This window comes from Homarus americanus, unplaced genomic scaffold, assembly GCF_018991925.1.
Source record: "Homarus americanus isolate GMGI-L3 unplaced genomic scaffold, GMGI_Hamer_2.0 scaffold25483, whole genome shotgun sequence".
Lineage (NCBI taxonomy): Eukaryota > Metazoa > Arthropoda > Malacostraca > Decapoda > Nephropidae > Homarus > Homarus americanus.
The window spans coordinates 3,581,581-3,606,079 of NW_024726235.1; positions in this window are offsets into that span (position 1 = coordinate 3,581,581).

Below are 24,499 nucleotides of genomic sequence, written 5' to 3' on the forward strand. Positions count from 1 at the left end.
AGCATCTGTCCCATCGATGGTGGAAGGAAAATCAATAAATTGTACCATTATGGGAAACGGGAGAGTAGTAATCTGTTCCAGCGTGGGAGAGGCGAGAATTAGCCGTTGCCACGTCATGACAGAGATGAAGGCCTATAATTGTGTTGTCCTGGTGAAGGGAGGACCAATTTTGCCTCGTCTTGGTGAAGGTAAGGACCATTTTTGTCTCGACGTGAAGGGGTCAGACCAACCATCGTCCCATCGTGGGAAGAAGCAAGGAACAGTTTTTGTCCTACCATATTTCAAACCTATTATGTATACCATTGCAGGTAGAGGCAGGTTTCAATCACTGTCCCACCTTCAGAGTTGTAAGAACCAGGAATTGTCCCATCGTAGGGAGGGAGACCAAATCTATATACCACCAAGGAAGGAGGAAATACTCAGTCACTGTCTCGCCGCGGGGAGAGACACAGATCCATCACATCCCACATTATAATAGACGGGAGACTAGACAGTGCTCTTTCATCTTGGGATACGTGGGGTTTAAGTTCTTGTCTCAGCATCAAGGCCGATCACCTCTGTCTCCTCCCCACCTCACTCCCCGGTACCGACACAGCCAGAGACTCGTGCTGCCAGATTCACTTAACTGTGACGCATCCAGGACGTCTCCCTGTGTCCTTCCTTACCCATGGGGAACCTGATTATAATTTATGCAACGTGCACACGGTCAAGCTCACCTGGTTATTCCTGTTATAGTCGAGATAATTCATATGGGAAGATGAGGGAGAAGGAAGATATAAGAAAAAGAGGAGGAAAGAAGATACAAGAAGAAGAATGAAGCAGAAGGAGATAAAGATTGAAGAGAGAAGAAGAATAAGGAGAGTGTAGACTTAACAAGAGCTGGATTGCGGGGCATCAAAGGCACACAGCAACACACAAACGAGGGAACCCTTTCCATGGCTTCTCCTCCTCCGTCTCTTTTACACTCCCGTCCTCCTACACTTCTCCCCTCTTATCCTCCTCTTTCCACCTCCTCTTCATCTTTCTCATTAGTCTCCCCTACTTTGCCCCTCTTCAATCTCTTTCCCCTCCGCTCCTTCCCCCTCCTATAATCTATCCCCCTTCTTCCTACTACCCCTCCCTGTTCCACCCACCTTTTCTTGCCTCCCCTTCTCCACCTCTCCCTTCTGCTTCTTTTCCTGTCCCGCTGCTGCTGTTGCTCTTCCTCCGCTTGTTCCTCTCCTCTTCTTCTTTTTCTCCTCCTCCTTCTCCTTCCTTTTCATCTTCTTCTGCTCCTCCTCACATGTTCCTTCCCTCTTATCCCCCTCCTCCTACTCCTCTTCCTGCTATTTCTCAACATGTTCCTCCCCACTTCCTCTTCCTTCCCTCTCTTCCCGCTGTTGCTCTTCCTCCTCCTCTTCTCCTCCCCTTCCTCCTCTTCCCTGCTGTTCCCTCTCTTCCTCTCTCCTCCTCCAAGTGTTTCTCCATCTTCCCCTCCCCTCCCCCTGCTCCTCCCCTCCCCCTGCTCCTTCCCTCCTCCCCCCCTCCTCCCCTCCCCTGCTCCTTCCCCTCCCCATCCCCCTGCTCCTCACGATCGACAGCTGGTCAAGAAATACTCGACCACTTTGGAGGGCAGCAGATTTACAGCAGCTTCAGTAAACAGATATGGCGTCTTTGTTACTCTCACTGTGGCTCTCTCCAGTGTGTCTGTGTCTGCTGTATATTGTACTTGTCTGTTGTTTTATTTTGCTGTGACTATGTCTACTGTCTGCTGTGTCTGTCTGCTGTGTCTGTTGTGTTGCAAGTCCGTTGTTGCCAATATTGTCTGTTATTCCGTCTGTTGCTGTCTGTGCTCCTCCCTCTACTACTGTTGCTGGGACGCCATCTGTTGCTGTGCGTCTGCCACGGTGTCTATGTTACTTCGTCTGCTTTTGTGTCTGTGTTACTTTGCCTCTGTTACTCCGTCTATGTCATCCAGTTCGTGTTACTTTATCTGTCAATCAGTCTGTCGGTGTGCTCGTTCTTTGCCTGTCGGTAGTAGCAGCAGCACACGAACCCCCTCTACCAGCCAGGACTGACACTAACAGCACCCCGGGCACCTATATCCCAGGCCACGAAACACGTCTACAAACTCCCCACAAAGAACATCACGACTAAAACCCATCTCCTAGAGCCATTACCCGAAGGACTGTACATAACCCTCACTACTAGGACTTTACAGGATAATAACCAAGACCTGGAGAAGACGTCATGGGGGTGGAAGGTTAGAATGGGAGGTTGGAATGGTGAGGTGGGGTGGAGTAGAGGGTGAGTCATGGAGTTGTTTCTTTACTTAACACCCTTCCTTACATTATGAGTGAGTCGGCGCCATACACTCCTTTCTCTACATCGTTTAGTGATTATGTATATGCATGTATGTGTTTGTGTATAGTACCGTCATCGTTAGCTAGTACAAATACATAGTTAGGTGTAAGAGTAAGTCTGCATCTTTCTTCAGGTTCTCCTCTACTCACTGTAAACCTTTAAAATCCGTAATCCCTCTATTTAGCAGGTATATAGTCCTTTTATGTGTATAGAAACGTATAAGATTTCTAAATTTATTGTCTAGTTTTAATGTAGATGGTGAAATGTATAATCTTTCTCCCGGTCTCCAGATGACAATAATATATAAAGTGTTCAGAATAATACTACAGAATGATCTTGTAAACTTGTCTGAGTGTACCAACTGCCATCCTTTAACGTCAAACCTACTTTAAACAATGGACAAAACTTCGCCTGGGTCGGTTAGATTTTTGTCTCCTTAATCCAGGTAAATTTATGGACATTGCTAAGCGGTCACGTTAATTGCTTCCAGCTGCCATGCCACCAGTGAATTTTTTTTATTCAATAGACACACTATTTAACATCCCTTGTAAACACAGTAGCGTGCCACTTTTGAACCCCTGAAATAACTCCTTAAAACGCCCAGTCCAATATGTGGAAACTTTAACATACAATTCTGATGTTGTGTAACTTTAAGCTAAGTAAACAGTTTCAATTCACTATGGTCTCTCAGCCACCAGATGAATTTATTCAGATGAGGAGCTTTGATCCCTTGAATTATCGTATCATTTCATTCTCCAACGACGCTTCAAAGACCACCCCGCCTTCTCCTTACTCCCCTTTCTGACCCGTCTTCTCCTTTTCCTCGAGGGGTTTACGCTCCCTATTCTCTTCCAAAGGATCTACCCCCTTCTCATAGAATGACTACATCATTCTCCGTCCTTACCAAAGGGCTCGACTCCCCCAATCTACCATAAGGGGGCTAATTCCCTTACCAGCACTATGGGAGAGGGTCGACTTCCCACACTCCCGGCCCTACGTGTCTACCTTCCTCACTCAACCTCAGCTACTCTCCCCCTACCCAACCCTTTTGGAGAGAACAATAATACCCTTCTCCTCTTCATCGTTCACTTCCCACTCTTCCAGGTCCCAGTCGAGTGAGTGTGTGTGTGTGTGTGTGTGTTCTCTGCCCACCGCCCCACGACGCCCCCTTGAGCGTACCCAGGAGCAAGGAGGGGGGTCGCCTGCACTATGTTATTACTTCGTGTGGCCATATCTGCATATATGTGGCCGTGACGGAGGGCCCTGGGAGCCTGCCAACACGAGACATGAAGCTTCTACCTGTCGCTCTCTTCTCTCTCTCTCTCACACATTGACTTACTGATTCACTGATTCACAAGAGACTAATTCATTCTCTCGCTTACTCAATTAAGTGACTCACTCCCACTTACTTCCTCAGTTGCTAAATCACCCATTCACTGACTCACTGGTTGACTGATTAATTCTCTCGCTCGTGAAGCCAGTGACTAACTCCCACTCACTTGTCAAATCATTCACTCATTGGCTCACTGAGTCATTCTCTCGTTCTCTCCCTCTTTTACTCACCCACTCCCTCCCCCATTTCCCTTCTCTCTCATTTCCCCCTCTCTCCCTCTTTTACTCGTTCCTTTCACTCACTCATCCCCACACACACATCATTATCACAATCACAGATCACCTGAAGATTAGCCACCCAAGTTTATTTCACCTGATGATTAAACACCGTAACGCTACCTGGGGAGTTAGGTTAAATTAGGTTAAGTTAGGGTTTAGGTTAGATTAGATTATGTTAGATTAGGTCAGCTTATGTTAGATTAGGGTTAAGTTTAGATTGGATTATTAGATTAGATTATGGTTGGTTAGGTTAGGTAAGCGTTAGGGTGGTTAAGATTAAGGTGAAATAAGCTGATACACATCATCATTTCTTCGCATCATATTGTAAAAAAAAATACTCCTTTAATATCTGTGTATAACGAGGCTTAAGGTTAAAGTGTTAAGACCATTTAGGAGCGACAAAAATACGTCGTACGAACAATTTTAATACATTAACTTGTGAAATAAAACACGTCACTTTACCACTTAATACTTACGTGAGGGAATGTTTAATCTTCAATCAGTTACATGCTACTTCGTTCACATACCTGAGGAGAGAGAGAGGGGAGGGGGGAAATAAAGATGTCAGTTATGTAAAGATAAACAATAAATTATTACTATTAAATACGTAAATTATAAATAGAAAAACAACAACGATGAACTGTGAAAAAAATACGTTCATTAATATATAGTAAAGTATTTATAGTGAAGAGTTATTATACACGTAGGAATCACTTTTCGGTTACTTCACATCCTCGGTAAAAGTGAACAAACGCGACAGCAGTCATTAAAACCTCATTTCTTAATTAAGAGATGATTATTTTGGTTAGAAGCAATTAACTGTCAATTTATTTACATAATTTGCATATTTATTTGGGTACTACTTGTAGAATTAATATATACAATTAGTATCACCTGAAGATTAACCACCCTAACGCTATCTGGAGGTTAGGTTAGATTAAGTCGTGTTAAGTTAGGTTAGGTTAGGTTCCTTTATGATAATTTAGGTTAGGTTAGATTAGACAAAGTTAGGATAAGTTACATTAGCGTTAGGGTGGTTATAGCTGTGGTGTCTAATCTTCAGATGAACCAAAACTTTAATATTAAGAAATGTGAGAGATGAGAGTGATAGGAGGAGGAGGCTGGTGATAGCACAATCATCATCATCATGTACCTAACACACCCACGTCTCTGGTAACAAACTCCACTTCAAAAATTCCATTCAAATCTGTGGCTTTTCACCCAGGAGGCGTCTCTCAGGTCCGTATCTTTTCTGGAGGTGGCGGCGACCCTCGACACTCGCCTTGAATAATGCATCTCCCTCATGAGCGGCATACACGATCTATGTTGGTACTATGGGGGGCCCGCCTACCCACCCCCATACACGCTCTACCAAAATGGGTCACTTGTTTAATATTGTCTTAGGTAAAATATATGGTAATACGTCACCCCGAACAGTCACTCTGAACAGTCACTCTCAACACATACTGGATAACTGGACTCTCTCTCTCTCTCTCAAGTTTCTTTTTCCTCTAACGGTTAATACGACAAATGTAATTAAACTATTAAGGAAAATTATGAGCATTCTGAACCATACATACATAAGCATCGAAAGTACACTACATCACCCTTTCACCACCCTATTACCACGACCCCGACATCACCACCACCACCACCCCGTCTCCACCACCACCACCCCATTACCACCACCACTCAGCACCACCACCCCTTAACGACTACCCCTCACCACCTCACGTCTAGTTTTTTTACCGTATTATCCCGTAAATCAAGAGATCTGTCCCGTGTCCTGAGTCAATACGGATCAGGGCGGCGTTTATTCCGTGTTTTTTTTTTTGTCAATATGTTCATGAATATTCTCAGTGTCAGCCCCGTGTTATCGAACAATGGGATTACCGGAAGATTAGCCACCTCGCGTTTATCACATTAAGAATAATCATCGGTAACCTAACCTAACCCAACCCCCCAGGAAAACTGTCAGGTAGAGGAAGAATATACAGTATTGTGGTGAACATTGACAGTGAATGTTGAGAGAATGTTTACAAGGTCACATTCTACACAAACAATGATTATGTTTTTGCTTTTTGTGTGTTGATTAGATAATAAGAGTTCGTGACCGTGAAGAGATAATTTCGATTCGAATTTTCGTCATGTGTGAGGAAATTAAGAAATGCTAAAAAAAAAATTACAGACAAGGACACATATTTGTTACATTTTCTTTGGTACATCTGATTCAAACATAGATGTTGATGTTGAAGAGTCTCCCACAGGTAAGGACAATGATAACTGTTGTAATACTGGCATTCACACGATCTATGAGACACCATATACTCTTGACGACCAGTGACCTCCTCCTCCTCCTCAGCTGTTCGTGACTATAAGGTGGCATTTGACCCACTTTGCCGGGGAAGATAAACAACAGCGTGGATGTCAATTTTGAACGTCAGGCCAACATTACATAACAAACTTACACAACAGTGATTCATTTTCAATACTCACTGATCTTCTCTTAACTCCTATATTCACAACTGATGACTGTAAAGGCCTTAAATACATATTACTCTGAAATTAATTTGTGGCTTCTTATGTAGGTTTGGTTATGGTGGTTGTGGAGGGTGTTCTGCCTTAATCATTACACCGCTGCTCGCTAAACTTCATCTCATTACTCTTTTACTTCATGTAGTTGTGACTTATATTTTTCACATGGATCTCCTCTCCCCCTCTCCTCCCCCCAAAGCCACAGCTACACCTATCAACGCCACAGCTCACAGGTATCATCTACTTTCTGTTGGCTGTAACACTACGACCTCAAACAACGATGGAAACATGAAGAAACCCCCGCCTGCCTCACACACACAGAGGCAACGTTGTATAGATGTTGTCACAAGCAGACACCACGATAAAGGTTCACAATACGACAAACAGGTACGCAATACGACAGACAGAGGCAGACAGCACGACACCTCACCTCCCCGGCAGGATTGAGGAGACAACACACTTGTCATAAACAAAATGTATACATGCCAGCGTTTTTGTTGTCTCGGGGGAGGACGAGGAGGTGTGATGCGTGGCCAGGCTGACTTGTCCCCTGCCTCGCTTTGTCTCCTGTCACGTCACACCTACTGTAAGACCCTTCCTGCCTACCTGTGTCCTCTGCCATGCCTGCCTGCTACCCTTGCTGAGCCACACCTATTACAAAAACTTGTCTTCCCTCCCTGTCACACCAAACCTATTGGAAGAACTTGTTTGTCTCCTCATCTGTCTACTTGTTTGTCACTTGAAGAATCATCCTCGTAAGGTCAGGGAGAGGAGTCCCTGAGATGCCCACTACTCTATGGGAGTTATGTGGAGCGTGAGGGCCGCCCCTCCCTTCCCCCTCCACACAGTAACCAATGAGGCGTGGCGCCGGCCCCAGTAGTCACGGTCAATTGCCGTCAAAATAAACAAAAGGTCAGAGGGAGGGCGATACGAGGGACGAGGGGACGGTGACACCCGTACGTCAAAATCAGATCCTAAAAAAAAACAAACATCAGAATTAGTCGACGCTTGAGCATGAAGTACAGCTGCACCAACTCCCACGTGGTGACAGCATACTAATAGAGGAGGCTTAACGGAGACATAATAGGAATTGTATCCCATACTATTCAGAGCACAGGACACAGTTTCAGACACACAGCACAAGTACAGATAGGCGGTAAAACTCCCTCAACATGGTAGTATCTGGCAACTATTTGAGGGTCTTACATGGGATTGATCTATAGCGGGTGACTGTATCTTTTATTATAAATTACAACAGATTAATAACAACAGGAAACAACCTATAACACACAAAACAATCAAAACAAACACACGTCAACCTCCTCACCTACCTGACCCTCAAATGGATGCCAGATATTACCAAAAGAGTCAATAGAATTTTGTCCACGTTAATTTCTACACAGACAGAAGACTATTGTGTGTCACAGGGCAGTACCTAGAGTCATGCCAGGAAGGTTATCCACATTACAGGAACTCTAGGGGACGATTTATCAGGTTAAGACGACAAGAAGTACAATACACTTTGATCATAACTCTAACAATGAGTTCTTGTTTTTACTTGTACACTCCAGGAAATAATGACTAATGATAGATAATAAGCAGAAATATGTTGTAATGTTTACCCAGCAGCAAGCATTGTCAAACCAAAGTCCAAACCCTGTCATCACTTCTTCTACACTGACCCACATCTTCACGAAAAAGGTTATAATACGAGAATATAAAATATACATTGTTATGCCATCACTAGTTAAATAAAAGGTGAGGTCACAACAACACGCAGGGTAAACCTTATAATGACTAATATTATTTCCATCAGGTTCTTAGATTAATTCATATTGAGGGAGGAATCGAACACTGAATAATTTCTCAATATAATAAAATTAGGGAACGTATCTACAAAGCCAAGTAAAAGAACAAATTAAATACAAATTAACCTAAAAACCCTAACCTCAGCCACACCATACACTTGAACAGTACACAACTATAAACCACTTATCTTCATATGCATACATCCTGAGTCCAGACCAACCAACTGTACCTAACACTCCACACCAACCAGGCTCATCGTCTTCCTGCACTCACCGGCTGATAACCATGTCGCTAATATATCATACTAATTTAACTAATACACAACATCAGGTAGATTTATTTAATACATACATGTTATAAATTAAAATACATGTCATATTAAAGAAGGATTACATAAAGCAACAAAGGAGAGAGAAAATTAGCGACAGTAAGTGGTAAACGCAGGAGTGGAGCCAACTGTATGTAGTAATAGCCGGCGAGAGGTGGATAATGGGGAGAGGTAGGTTATGGGGGAGAGGTAAATTATGGGGGAGAAGTAGGTTATGGGGAGAGGTAGGTTATGGGGAGAGGTAGGTTATGGGGGAGAGGTAAATAATGGGGGAGAAGTAGATAATGTGGAGAGAGGTAGGTTATGGGGAGAGGTAAATAATGGGGGAGAAGTAGATAATGATGGTAGGTTATGGGGAGATACGTAGATAATAGGTTTAGGTTATAGAGAGAGAAATAGATAATGGGGTTAGGTTAAGGGGAGAAAAGATAATGGGTAGAGAAGTAGATCATGGAGAGCGAAGGATATAATGTGTATAACAGAGTTGGGTAATGGGGTGAGAGGGAGTTAATGGGGTCGGGTTATGGGGTGGAAATGGCAAATAAAATGGGATGGGCTGAAGTTTACTATTGTATGAGGCGACGAAAAGCTCCCAGTTTGGCCACACACACACACACACACACACACACACACACACACACACACACACACACACACACACACACACACACACACACACACACACACACACACACACACACACACACACACACACACTCTCTCTCTCTCTCTCTCTCTCTTATTACTCTTTCATTCTTCTTTATTATTCTTGAAAGTTCCTCCAAGACGCATCTTTCTTCTTCACGTCCTTCAGATTCCCCCTTGAGAGAGAAAGGGGGAAGGAGGGAGGGGGAGGGTAGCTAGAGAGGGGAAGAGGGAGGGGAGGTGGCGAGAGAGGGGAAGAGGGAGGGAGGGAAGGAAAGAACAAAGAGAGAGAGAGAGAGAGAGAGAGAGAGAGAGAGAGAGAGAGTTTAAGTCTTCAGGTACTGCAGTCACTCGTTCCTCAACATTCCATATAACAGGTTGGACCCGTCAGTTGCTCCGTCACGCAGACCTCCTCCTCCTGTCTACCTCCTCATCTCTCTCTCTCTCTCTCTCTCTCTCCGTTCTTTTTTGTTTTCCCTTTATTCCTGTTCGTTAAACTAATTTCTGTCTTTTAATCTGCGCATTGTCTAAACCTTTACTCTCTCTTCCACCTGATTATAAATGAACAATTTAACCAATGAACAACACCTTGTTGGTGACGTAACCACATCCTAACCAATCAACAACAGCCTACCGGTGACGTAACACTTGCAACCAATCAACAACAGCATGCTGGTGACGTAACAACCAAAAAAAATACTGGCAAAATATCAAGCTCCTGGCAACCACTGATTGACGATAAGCTGGTGACGTAATAACCATTTAACCAATCAGCGACAAACAGATAACAACAAACCTACATATCAATCAGCGATGAGAAGCTGGTGACGTATCAACCTTCCTACCAATCAACGACATGTTGATGACGTATCAACCTTCCAACCAATCAACGATGACATGTTGGTGACGTATCAACCTTTCAACCAATCAACGACGACAAGGCTGATGACGTAACAACTCCTAACCAATCAACAACTAATTCCTGGCAGTGTGTCCACCTGGTAAACCAATCAAACTTCCCCTCTGCTACCTGGCCAGGACCCCTGCTCGTTCTCATGACGTACAGCTTAACAACGTCAAAAGTATTACCCACTATCGAGAAAACACAAAAGAGAGAGAGAGAGAGAGAGAGAGAGAGAGAGAGAGAGAGAGAGAGAGAGAGAGAGAGAGAGAGAGAGAGACCCGGACCTAGACCAAAATATAATAAAAACGCAGGGAGAGAAACTGCTGTAGGGAATAAAACTGATGTAAAACTGGGTAAAAGTGTATAAAAGCGAGACAGTGGAAGAGGGAGGTAGAGGGAGGGAGGAGAGGGAGGGAGGGAGAGGGAGGGAGAGGGAAGGAGGGAGGTAGGGAGGGAGCCGACCATCGACATACTCTATCTGTTATTGCTGCCGCTCTGGTCACGGCCTCAGGGAATAAAAAAAATAAATAAAACATGTCAAAAAATAAAAGGCATAGAAATGTATCAATGTATATAGAGAAATACCATGGATATATATAGAGAGAAACAATAAATAATAGAATGGAGAGAGAGAGAGAGAGAGAGAGAGAGAGAGAGAGAGAGAGAGAGAGAGAGAGAGAGAGAGAGAGAGACGCCAGTAACATACAAACAACAGCAAGTAAAGGATGGCGCCATGCAAGGGAAGAGGGGAGAGCGTGACCAGAGGAACAGAGGTGACAGGTGTGTGGACGGTGAGAGAGATATGTGGCGAGGGAGAAGCGGGGGGAGGGGAGAGGTGAGAGTGAAGTAGAGGAGAGGTGTTGTGAGAGGTCATGGGTAGGGGAAAAAGTGAGAGTAAAGGGAGACTGAAGTAGAAGAGAAGTGAAGGGAGAGATGTGAGATTAATGAAGAGTGAAGAAGATGCGAGTGAGGGAGAGTTAGGAGGAAGTGAGCATAGAGTGAAGCAGGAGAGAGGTGAGTGGAAGAAGGAAGTAAGGGAGAGGTGAGGAAAGGGCAAACAGAAATGAAGTACAACAAAACCATAAGACGTGTGGCGATATCAGACGACGTACAACAACCTCAGACTACAATACCTCAAAACACTTGAGAGTCACTGACTGACAGGAAGAGAAGATCCCTCAGCGGACAAGACCAAGAGCAGCGTCGGTAGAGACGATCTGCCAAGGTACGAGGTGACTTATGCTTGCTGGTGCTGGGTGCCGGTGTCGAGGGAAAACGCACTGACAGTGAGAATATTCTAACCTACACAAGATAGGTCAGGTCTCATGGGCTCCTTGATCAGACAAACATCATGGCCCGCTCCTAAAGCGATTATCTCAACGTAGTTCCGTGGCCACCTTCCAGTCTTGGCCACCATAAAAGTGGTTAAGTTCCTGTGGAGTGGTCTTGGTCTAATTCCACGGGGGTTCAATGGCCAGGTGCACAGGGGCTCCACGGCCAGACAAGTGTCCTGATCTCCACTAGACTGGCTGTGTCCCAAAGCGGTCGTCTTCCAGGACTGCCTGGTCTGGATGACCAAACGTGTCCCATTTGTCCCAAGTTCAAGGGTAAAAAAAAGGGGCCAACTAAGGGTTCTTTTGTACAATAAAGTTGGCTGTATCCCAAAAGCGGCCACCAACCATGTCCACCGAGATTCCACGAACCTGGTCATGTCCCAAAGTGATCTTTACCCTATTTTACTGGGGCTCTACAAAAACAGACACGTCCCCTAGCGGTCATCACACGTATCCTATGGCCAGATAAGTCCCCTAGACTCCCATAAAAATTTCCCCACGCTCACTAGGGCTTCACACACCTGGTCATGTCCTACAGCGACCTTCCCCCATGTCCATCAAGGCTCCCATCAGAGATCCACACATCTGAACATGTCCCGGGGCGGCCTTCCGAGAGGCTCCGAGGCCAGACAAGCCAAACACCAAGAGAGCTCAGCTGATCCACCTTGTCGTCAACAATACAGCGTCTCACTCAACCTGGACGACTCCCTCACACCACCCTCCTCTCACACCATCCCCTCTCACACCATCCCCTCTCACAACGCCCTCCTCTCACACCAAGCTCCTCTCAGCCCACTCTCCTCTCACACCACCCTCCTCTCAGCCCACCCTCTTACACCATCCTCCTCTCACACCAAGCTCCTCTCAGCTCACTCTCCTCTCACACCACCCTCCTCTCAGCCCACCCTCTTACACCATCCTCCTCTCACACCATCCCCTCTCATAACGCCCTCCTCTCACACCAAGCTCCTCTCAGCTCACCTTCCCCTCCTCACACCACCCCTCCCTCAGCCCACCCTCTTACACCATCCTCCTCTCACACCAAGCTCCTCTCAGCCCACTCTCCTCTCACACCACCCTCCTCTCAGCTCACCCTCTTACACCATCCTCCTCTCACACCAAGCTCCTCTCAGCTCACTCTCCTCTCACACCACCCTCCTCTCAGCCCACCCTCTTACACCATCCTCCTCTCACACCATCCCCTCTCATAACGCCCTCCTCTCACACCAAGCTCCTCTCAGCTCACTCCTCTCACACCACCTCCTCTCTCAGCTCACCCTCTTACACCATCCTCCTCTCACACCAAGCTCCTCTCAGCTCACTCTCCTCTCACACCACCCTCCTCTCAGCCCACCCTCTTACACCATCCTCCTCTCACACCATCCCCTCTCATAACGCCCTCCTCTCACACCAAGCTCCTCTCACACCATCCCTCGTGTAGCAGAAAGTTAACACCAACACCAGGGAGGCGGTGAACTGTTTAATTTATCATCAAGAAAACGTTGTAATGTTAAGACTTAGCATCAGGATGTAGAGGATATGTTAAAATAGTAACATGGAGGTTAGGTTAAGATGGATTAAATTAAGGTAGGTTAGTTAGGTTAGGTTAGGTCACTTTCTACACCTGTCACAACCCTTTCTTGTCACTTTCTACACCTGTCTCAACCCTTTCTTGTCACTTTCTACACCTGTCTCAACCCTTTCTTGTCACTTTCTACACCTGTCTTGAACCTCTCTCCCTACACCTCTATTGTATCCATTAACTTTGGCTCAAAACAGATGACATTATAAAGTGTAATTAAAACAAGGGTGGGGAGTGGGGTGGTAACAGAGAGGGAGGAAGGATATGAGGGGAAGGAAGGGGAGATGAGGGGGGAGGAAGGGAGAAGGATGAGAGGTGGAGGAAGGGGGGGGAGGAGAGAGAGGTAAGAGGGAGGAAGGGGGGAGGAGGGCTGGGAATGGAAGGGGGGTCAAGACAACCTACAGATAAGTCTCGGGTCATTAACCAGACCACCGGCCCCTGATGATCCCCCGGCAGCCTCCACCATCAGCAGAAAGAATGAAAAGGATAAAAAAACCAGACAGACGGGTAAAACAGGAAGACAGATTAAAAGAGACAGGCAGAAAGATAAACAAAGACAGACAGATTGACAGACAGACGGACAGACAGATTGAAAGTAGAGAAACAGGCAGAGCGATAAACAGACAGGCAGACAAACAGAAAAACAGGTAGAAACATAGACAAACAGACAGACAGGCAGACAGAGAAATAGTCACATGCAAACATAACAGTACATATACACACGAAACAGAATGTACTCCAGCAAACAAAACTACCACTGGTATACAAACAGTTTCACCTTCCTAAAAGTAAACACGAACGAACAGAATACCTCAAAACATAACCTGACAGACACTAAAAATACGTAGAATTATATGGTCTTTCTCCCATAAAAATTAAGGATTAAAAAAAATATATAATGCCCCCCCCCCAAAAAAAAACACCCCCAGATAATTCACAGGTAACTAAAACTGTATTTATAACATGCACCTGTCAACAAACACACACACATATATCTCCACTCAAACGTAACAAAAACAATATATAATAAAAACGATGAATATACAAGCACAGACAGACACACACACACACACACAAGCACAAACACATCAACATACATCCAGACGAAGGGAAAATTCCTCAGAACTTGTCTATGATTTACAAAGTTATGAAATGACATTCGAACGATTTTCCAAAGATAAATTTTGGTAGGAGTTCTTCTGTGAATATTTTCATACACAGTCCCAGGGAAAAGTTTTCATATCAAGTCTAGTGTGGCATGGAGGGAGGGAGGGAGGGAGGGAGGGAGGGAGGGAGGAGGGAAGTAGGAGGGAGGGACGGAGGGAGAGGGAGGTTTGTCTCTCTCATGGATCATTTAGCTTTTGGTTTATTTTCACGTTTATCCATTAATACGAATCTGTGTTGGTCACCACGGGTGAAGGACGTGAGCCAAGTGTGAAGCAACATTCCTCTCTGGGTCGTTATGCTGTGACGCTGGACAATGCAGATGGCTGCTCGGGAGTCTCGGTGGTTTCAATGAGTCTTTAGTCCAGCTCATTCAGGGCTTCCAGGTCAATGTCACCCCTAAGACCCTAGGGCCCCTGACTGTATCAACACAAAACATTTAACAGCATTTATACTTGATCTCGTCCTGAGTTTCCCTTCAACTTGTGGTTTGGTTACACTGTAGGGTAAGTAGGCAGATGCTGGGGTGGGTTAAGGGCATCAATGTTATCCCTTCTGCGTGTTTGTAGTTGGGTCTGTAGATCTATGGTTGTCTGTGTGTTGGGTAACCTTGAACGTCATCCACCAGAAGTCCCATAGTTGAGGTCAAAGAGCTTTAAACTTGTGTGACCTCTGCTGAGTCACATGGGATAGACACTACTACATTTTACTCCTCTGATTCTTGAAGGATTAAAGGATTTCCATCGACTGTATCTCCGAGGGTGACTACTGTAGTCACTGGGGGGTGGGGGGATCTCTCGGAAGCCCTCGTCTCTGGGAGCAATTTCGTCCTCGCTGGTAATTATCCATCTCGCCTCCACTGTGTTACCTTCAACGATCCTCGGACTCAATTGCACCCCGAGTTTGGTCATTTTAAGTGACCCTCCCCGGCATCAGTTCGTGGGGTAATGGTGAAGTGTATCCATTTAACGAGGAGTAAACAGTCCTGATCTCCATTCGGGAATCGAAACCCAACCTAATCTAACCTGACCTACTCTCACACACACACACACACACACACACACACACACACACACACACACACACACACACACACACACACACACACACACACACACACACACACCATAGTGATTAAAGAGTCCGGATTCACATGAATGTTCCCTTTTCTCACATTTGTTATAATGACTGCTGAGGCTGCAAGCCCCTGACAAGCACAAACATTAATTCTCAATGAAAGTTTTGTTGAATGGTTCCTAAGGTCGACACAACGATTTTAACAAATTTACTTCTGTCTACACTAATGAAAATCTAAAGACTTAATACTACTACTACCATTACCCTTACTACTAACTACTACTGCTACCAATAACACACCGGTGCTACATCTTTACACACTACTGTACTACTGGCCACTGGACGGCGAGTACAAAAGAGAATGGTAGTGGTGTGTATATGGCGGGGGGGTGATGGATCAGCCCCTCTCCCTTCATCCACAGTTGTAGGGGGGCATAGGGGAGAGATGGCCCGGCTCCCCCTCCTCATCCATCTTAATTGACCGTAATAAGTTCTCCAGAAAAACCGTGCAGGAAGAGTCTCGTCAGCTCGAGTATAGCTCGACTTCATCCCTCAATTATCAACGCTCCATATCTCTCATAATCTAATTACTGCTCATCTTCTGGCCAAGTTTGGGAAGCATTTTGGATACACGTCAAATATTTCTAAGCTGCTCTGGCGGCTGTGATGGATTGGGAGATAAAAGAAGCGGATATAGCCAGGGGCTGTGGTTAAGGAACAGAAGCTTATGTTGATCTCACAGCTGGTAAGTGAAACGTGTCCAGTGAAGGTAGTCTATATAACTTTGAAGTAATTTGTGTAGGTTATTTTCATTTATTACCTTAAGTCACACAGTTAGGTGTATTCTATCAGCTTTAGTCACGAGTAGCATTAATAGTAAGAATCTTTGTGAATCTGGACCTGGATTCTCAAAGTATCCTCCGGTGAATGTCTTCCCTGTTTCATGAAACGAGAAAACGTATTTAGTTATGCCAGTGACGGCGAAATTTCCACCCCATTTAAGCTGTCATCTTTGTTTCACAGCTCAGTTATGGGAGAAACTTAACGAAAAGAACCTATCAGAATCTTGGGCCCAGATGCTCATAGATTCGTATGTGGAATTTTCCCTTAAAGTGAAGATGTGAGGACGCATCTAACGACCTTACTCGAGCAACAAAGCTGTCATCTAAAATACCTTCAATATTACACCGAGGCTCCCCTGTAACAAGATACGTTCTCTTATCCTCATTTCCACAACAGAACTTAACGTAGGAATCTTTGAGAACTCGCGCCCGGAGACACACAACGCCAGGCAAAAACTTAATTAGACGCCTGGCGGGAAACTTAATCTGGTGGTCGAGTTGTATCTCAGTTTTATTGTCATAATCCCGGCGAGCTTATGAGTCTCTCTCTCCCTACTTCCAGCTCTTACTGGACAATGTATATATATATATATTTTAGTCATATTCTCATTCCGGCGTTACAATTGTGTGTCCTACCCAGGGACATGTTTATAACGCCGTGAAAATGATAATTTCCCAATGGGCGACGTTTGCCAAGCCTGCGTGAGGGCCCACGTATTCTTTACATGAGGCTGATTCATATCCGAATTCCTCTGGTGTTTTGATTACGTCACTAGTTGTGTACATCGTGAGGAGCTGCAGTGCGTCGTAATGGAAGCTGGTGACACCTGCTGTGGCTCACAACTTCTACTATGACGGGCGGGTAGTAGAAGAGGTAGGAGGGAGGGAGATAGGAGGAAGGGGGATAGAGGGGAGGGGAGGAGGACGAGAGAAGGGTACTACAGTATGATTAACAAATGAAAGAAGATCTAAGGGGATACTAAGTGAAGAGAGAGAGAGAGAGAGAGAGAGAGAGAGATAATGTGGTAGGGAAAACGAAAGAAAAGAAGAGAGGGAGGAAGGTGTTAGAATAGGGAAAGAAAGAGGGAAGTACGATAGGACCCCCCGACACACACGCATTCCCACATCCTGATAATTTGTAGATGTAGCTCCCACACACCCCACACACTCTCACACCCTCCCACACACTCTCACACCCTCCCACACACTCTCACACCCTCCCACACATTCCCAAACACTCCCACGTTACTAGATATTAACGAACGTCCGTACACCTTAATACACCCTCCCATACACACTCCTACACTCCAATACACCCTTCCATAAAATGATATACACTTCCACACATTCCTACACATCTCACACATCTAAAGTACCACTACACGCAAGTGCCCATAAACATAGTCATACAGATCTCTACACATTACTTCACATTCCCATATACTCTTACACACACACTCCTACACACTCCTACACACTATTACACACAGTCCCACACACTTAAGAACATTATTACACACTCCTACACACTACTACACACTCCTACACACTACTACACACTACTACACACTCCTACACACTACTACACACTCCTACACACTCCTACACACCACACACACTACACACCTACACACTACTACACACACTACACACCTCCTACACACTCCTAAACACTACGACACACACTCCTACACACCCCAAACACTACACACACACTCCAAGACCCTACCAATTCCAAAACAGCCACTACTAAAAGCTCGACAAATGCATCCCAACCACTACAACACAGAAACCATACACCGCCAAACATATTCAGGAGGACACACACACACACACACACACACACACACACACACACACACACACACACACACACACACACACACACACACACACACACACACACACACACACACACACACACACACACACACACACACACACACACACACACCATGTTACTGTTTCGCCCGCATCCTCTAATCTTAAGTTCAATATTCCTCGTAACTGGTGATGTAAGAATGGCCTGACGAGTCCACTTGAGCTACAATACAAACACAGATTCTAAGAGATGGTGTGACAAATTTTCCTCTTAACGGGTAATGTTAGGTAGCATTAACTAATTTACTCTGGTTACGATACATAAATAGATTATTATTAAAGGTTCGTATGTTGGATCTTCCTCGTAACTGATTTTAGAACGAATTTAAGACGTTTACTTTATCTACGAAAGAAAACTCACATTGTTAAAAAAAATCGTACGTCTAAATTTTCATCGTAATTGTTGAACTTTTTCCCCGTGAGTGAAAAGATTATGCTTAAAATATATAATTGTCTGCTGTAAATAATAATAATAATAATAATAATAATAATAATAATAATAATAATAATAATAATAATAATAATAATAATAATAATAATAATAGTAATTTATAAAACTATTCATAAGTCCTTTCTCCTTGCTATTCATCAGAGACAGATCACAATACAATTAAGTAATACAACACAAGAGATGGTATACTCACCATTGTATACGAGGACAATACAACAATACAAAATACAATAACCATAACATACAACCTGCTTTAACTGGAATAATACAACACAAACAAGGATAGATCACCACTGTACGAGACCACTACAATATAACATAAAGATTAAGGCAACATACAACAATACAAAAGAATACAATAACCTCGACCTAGATCGTGTCATCACTGGAACAATACAACACATACAATACAAGGCTGGGTCACCGCTGTATACGGGAGGACGGAGGTGAAATCCAATATTGTGGCAGCTATACACGGCACACCGCTCTGTGTTAGCGGGAGGACACTTCACCCACACCCACAAGGCCTAGACTCACGACGCCTACACCCACAAGGCCTAGACTCACGACGCCTACACCCACAAGGCCTAGACTCACGATGCCTACACCCACAAGGCCTAGACTCACGACGCCTACACCCACAAGGCCTAGACTCACGACGCCTACACCCACAAGGCCTAGACTCACGACGCCTACACCCACAAGGCCTAGACTCACATCACCTACACCCACAACGCTTACACCCACACCACCTACACCCACAACACCTACACCTACATCACCTACACCCACAAGGCCTAGACTCACGACGCCTACACCCACAAGACCTGGACCCACGATGCTCATACCCACAAGGCCTAGACCACGATGCCTACACCCACAAGGCTCAGACTACGACGCCTATGCACCCACAGCACCTGGACCCACGATGCCTACACCCACAAGGCCTAGACTCACGACGCCTACACCCACAAGGCCCAGACTCACGACGCCTACACCCACAAGGCTCAGACTCACGACGCTCTTTCTGCCACCCACAAGGCTCCAGACTCACGACGCTTACACCCACAAGGCCTAGACTCACGACGCCTACACCCACAAGGCCTAGACCACGACGCCTACAAGCACCCACAAGGCTCTGGTTCACGACGCCTACACCCACAAGGCCTAGACTCACGACGCCTACACCCACAAGGCTCCAGACTCACGACGCCCACACCCACAAGGCCTAGACTCACGACGCCTACACCCACAAGACCTGGACCACGACGCTTGGCTACACCTGCTGCAAGGCCTTGACTCACGACGCTTACACCCACAAGGCCTAGACTCACGACGCCTACACCCACAAGGCCTAGACTAATGACGCCTACACCCACACGGCCTAGACTCACGACGCCTACACCCACAAGACCCAGACCCACGACGCCTACACCCACAAGGCCTAGACTCACGACGCCTACACCCACAAGGCCCAGACTCACGACGCCTACACCCACAAGGCCTAGACTCACGACGCCTACACCCACAAGACCCAGACTCACGACGCCTAAGCACCCACAAGACCTAGACCCACGACGCCTACACCCACAAGGCCTAGACTCACGACGCCTACACCCACAAGACCTGGACTCACGACGCCTACACCCACAAGACCTGGACTCACGACGCCTACACCCACAAGGCCTAGACTCACGACGCCTACACCCACAAGGCCTAGACTCACGACGCCTACACCCACAAGGCCTAGACCCACGACGCCTACACCCACAAGGCCTAGACCCACGACGCCTACACCCACAAGGCCTAGACTCACATCACCTACACCCACAACGCTTACACCCACACCACCTACACCCACAACACCTACACCTACATCACCTACACCACCAACAAGAGTGAGAGAGTGTCAAATAATAATAATAATAATAATAATAATAATAAGAATAATAATAATAATAATAATAATAATAATAATAATAATAATTCTATCAACTACGTAAATGCACCAATTAATCCTCATTGTATAAAATAAAATACTGTATTTAACCAAAAAGACTTTACGATACGATGCAAAAAAGTTAAAAATAATAGACAAAATTTTTAAAAAAAATAATAACTGAACTAATAACATAATTACGACTATTACAGAATGAAAGAATAAGTGAAAAAAATAATAATGTAGGAATGTGAAAGTAATGACGGAATCAAGACCTACTGTAGTGATGACGTTGGTGAGGTGACAAAGGAACAACAGTGATGCGTCATAGGTAATTAAAGGGAGAGTTGACTGGTTGTGTATATACGTCATGTACTTCAATACCAGAGGGTAATTATAGGTGAAAAATAAATCATAGAAAATATACAAGAAATTGTCTATGAAATTAATATTATTATTATTATTATTATTATTATTATTATTATTATTATTATTATTATTATTATTATTATTATTTGTTTTGTAACTGACACTATTTTCCTCTACGATTACAACTAAAAAAATATGTTATCGAAAATCCACTTCTACTACTACTACTACTACTACTACTACTCCAGGTACTACTAGCTGTATTCTACTTGTACAAATACTGTTTGTACTTCCGGTCATACTTTTATACAGTATACGTGTATAAAAAATATACACCATGTAAATGATAAACATAGTGTAGGCTGCGGTGCGCCAAAATGGAAACGGTAACAAGTTGCTTCAATAAATTGCCTGAGGGAGGAACAGAGAGGGAGTGTAAGGTGGGGAGAGTGTGGGGTGGGGAGAGGGGTGGGGGAGGGGATGAGGAGAGTGGGGTGGGAGTGGGGGATGAGGCAGAGAGTGTGGTGGGGGAGGTGGGGTGAGGAGAGTGTGGGGGGTGGGGAGAGGTGGGGGTGGGGGAGAGGGGGGTGGGGGAGTGTGGGTGAGGAGAGGTGGGGTGAGGTAGAGAGGCGGGGGGAGGTGGGGTGAGGAGAGAGAGCGGTGGGGAGAGTGAGTGGGGAGAGTGAGTAGTGGGGAGAGAGTGAGTGGTGGGGAGAGAGAGAGTAGTGGGGAGAGTGAGTGCTGGGGAGAGTTTCCTCAGATATGGCTCTTCACCACCACTACTACTGCAGCATTACGATAACCGACCCCCTATAGCCACCTTGAGACGTCGACACAACGTTTTACAGAACTCGAGAGAGGAAACACGACATTGGCAATACACGACACACAACAAATGACATTAGTGAAGCGCGCCGACGTATAACGGTGTTCAGAGGCAGCCGACCTGGCCTCTGTCTGCTGGCCTCCACCTACAACTTCAAACAGAACGAATCTACAAAGTAAATTTAATTTCAGTCCCGTTGGAGGCCATCGAGACACAAGAGATTTGTCCAGTCCGAGCAGCCGACACCGCCCTCCAGCCCTCTCGTGCTGCCTCAGGTTTTAATTTGAATACGAGGCTGACGGACTGTCTGTCAGTGTGTCGGTCACCCCGCGACGATACACCCACAGGGGCAACTAAACCTGACACATGAAGGAAAAAAGGCAATAAAATAATAACACAAGGAGAAGTACAGCCTCACATGTTCGCTGTTTGTGCTCACACACGGAATATTAGACTAAATATTTTGATCTTAGTCCCAAAAGACTTGCCAATAATTTTCTTACATGTAAAGTGACAGTCTAATATCAATAACCGGTAGAATACTTTGGTAAAAAAATTTATTACACGTCAAAATAAATAGCAAAAGGTGGATTATCATATACATTTGTTACCTTACACTTTCAATATACATTTAGAAAACTCGACAGAGGAATATTATTGGAAAGTTCTTACTCTCCATTTCTTATTTCAACACATAAAGTGAAACATTTTCATGTTCAAATTTCAGCACAGTTCTCAGGATAGCAGTAATTCGTAAAACATTTTGGAAAACTTACTTCTCAGGAATGTAAAATGAAATGTCACAAGAAGAATAATAACGTGTGTGATGCTGTGAGCCAGACGGATGACACATTACTAGAACATTTCTGTATCCTGTCACTAACTACTGTACCAGCCAACCTTAACAAAATGTGTTTGTACTGTATCTACAAACCTTTGTAGGATTAAGCTAACGGATTTTCTTTTGTTAATTTTTAATAAAGATTTAATCGACTGCTTATATAACAATACAGTAACAGTTTGATGTTTAGCGTTTATATATATTTTTTTAGATAATTCAATTACTTAGGAGTTAATTTTTATAATTTTTGCGTTGACAGTGATGTGACATAATGCATATAAATAAATGCGTAGCATTTGTGTGCTGTCGCTGTTTTGAAAAACCTGCACCTGAAGCTGTATCTGTACCTGTTCTTATGCTTGTACCTGTAGCTGTACTGCATTTCTGAATTAATATGTGTCTGCATGTGTACGTGCCACTGTACATACGCTATAATATATGTAATTATTGAAAGTGTGTTCCTGTGTACGCTGCGCCAACGTCTGTACTTGAACCTGTATCGCTAATATTTCCTAAATAATAAAATATAATTACCTGGTACTAGTTTTCACTGCGACTGACACATCGCCTGAGTAACTGTGTCCTTGTGGGAGCTGAGTTACCGTCATCTGAAGGCATCCAGCGTAAGACGAGGGTGTGACGGCGTAACGTCCAGGAGGTGACGCTATTTACCGCTCTGTGACGCCGTCCCTGGTCACCTTGCCACAAAGGACGCCTACCGCACCGCAGTGACTCACTCCACTGTCAACTACACCACCACAGTGACTCACTTCTCCTCTACCACACCTCTACAAAGTCACTCACTTCCCCTCAGCCATACTCCTGAGAAACACCACCACACACTCATTCACTTCCCGTCGACCATTCCCTTCAACCACACCACACCACACCACTTCGTTCGTCGGATCTTGATAAGGAAATTGCTAAAAAAAACTGTCTGACAAAGCGGAATTTCGGTCTCTTATGAGGTAAAATATTTATTGTGATCTCTCTCTCTCTCTCTCTCTCTCTCCTCCCTTATCTCTCTTTATATCTCCCCTATTCCTCACACACACTCTACAAACACTCTTCCCCACACACTCTTACCCACCCTCTCTCCCTCTGTCCCACACACACTCTCCACACTCCCTACCTCTCCCCACATACTTACTCTCACCCCCTTTCCCATCCTTTCTCCTTCCTTCCTTCTTCCCCCTAAATCCCGCACTCTTCACACTCAATACCCTTCTCTTAACACACTCATACCCTCTCCTTCCCCCCCATTTCCTCCTGTCCCTCTATATCTTACTTCCCCCCCCTCTCTCTCATTCATTCTTCCACCCCCCCCCCACACACATTAATAACACAACAACATCCCACAGTTTACACCCAACTCGTTCCCCTGAGAGCCTCCCCAACACAGGTGAAACATCGACGCCTTCTGTTAGACCAATGGAACCCTGATGTGATTTGCCTCGCCACTCAAGCGCATGTATTTGCAATTCCCGGGGAGAGGCGACCCCAGCCGACTCCCAGAATGGTGGTGAAATGTAGTGGCAAAATGCGCGGGGAGTCAATTAAGTTCCCTGGCTTCGGTGGGTCGATGTGTACTGTTATTAATCGTTAATTGTAGGATATTTTACACTGCTTTAATATTGGGAGCTGTAGTCTGTTTATTGCCTCTAGGGATCCAGGGCTTGTGTGTGTGTGTGTGTTAATAATAATAATAATAATAATAATAATAATAATAATAATAATAATAATAATAATAATAATAATATTAGTATTATTATCATCATCTACCAACCAAACACTAAACCGATGCAAACAATAAACATGATACCTCAGGGGATGATCCACTAAACCTTGAACCACTAAACCTTGAACCACTAAACCTTGAACCACTAAACCTTGAACCACTAAACATTAAACCACTGGCAGATTATACCCAAAACACAAACGTTCCAAAGATTCTTGTGATTAATTAAGAACATAAGAACATAAGAATGGAGGAAACTGCAGCGGGCCTATTGGCCCAT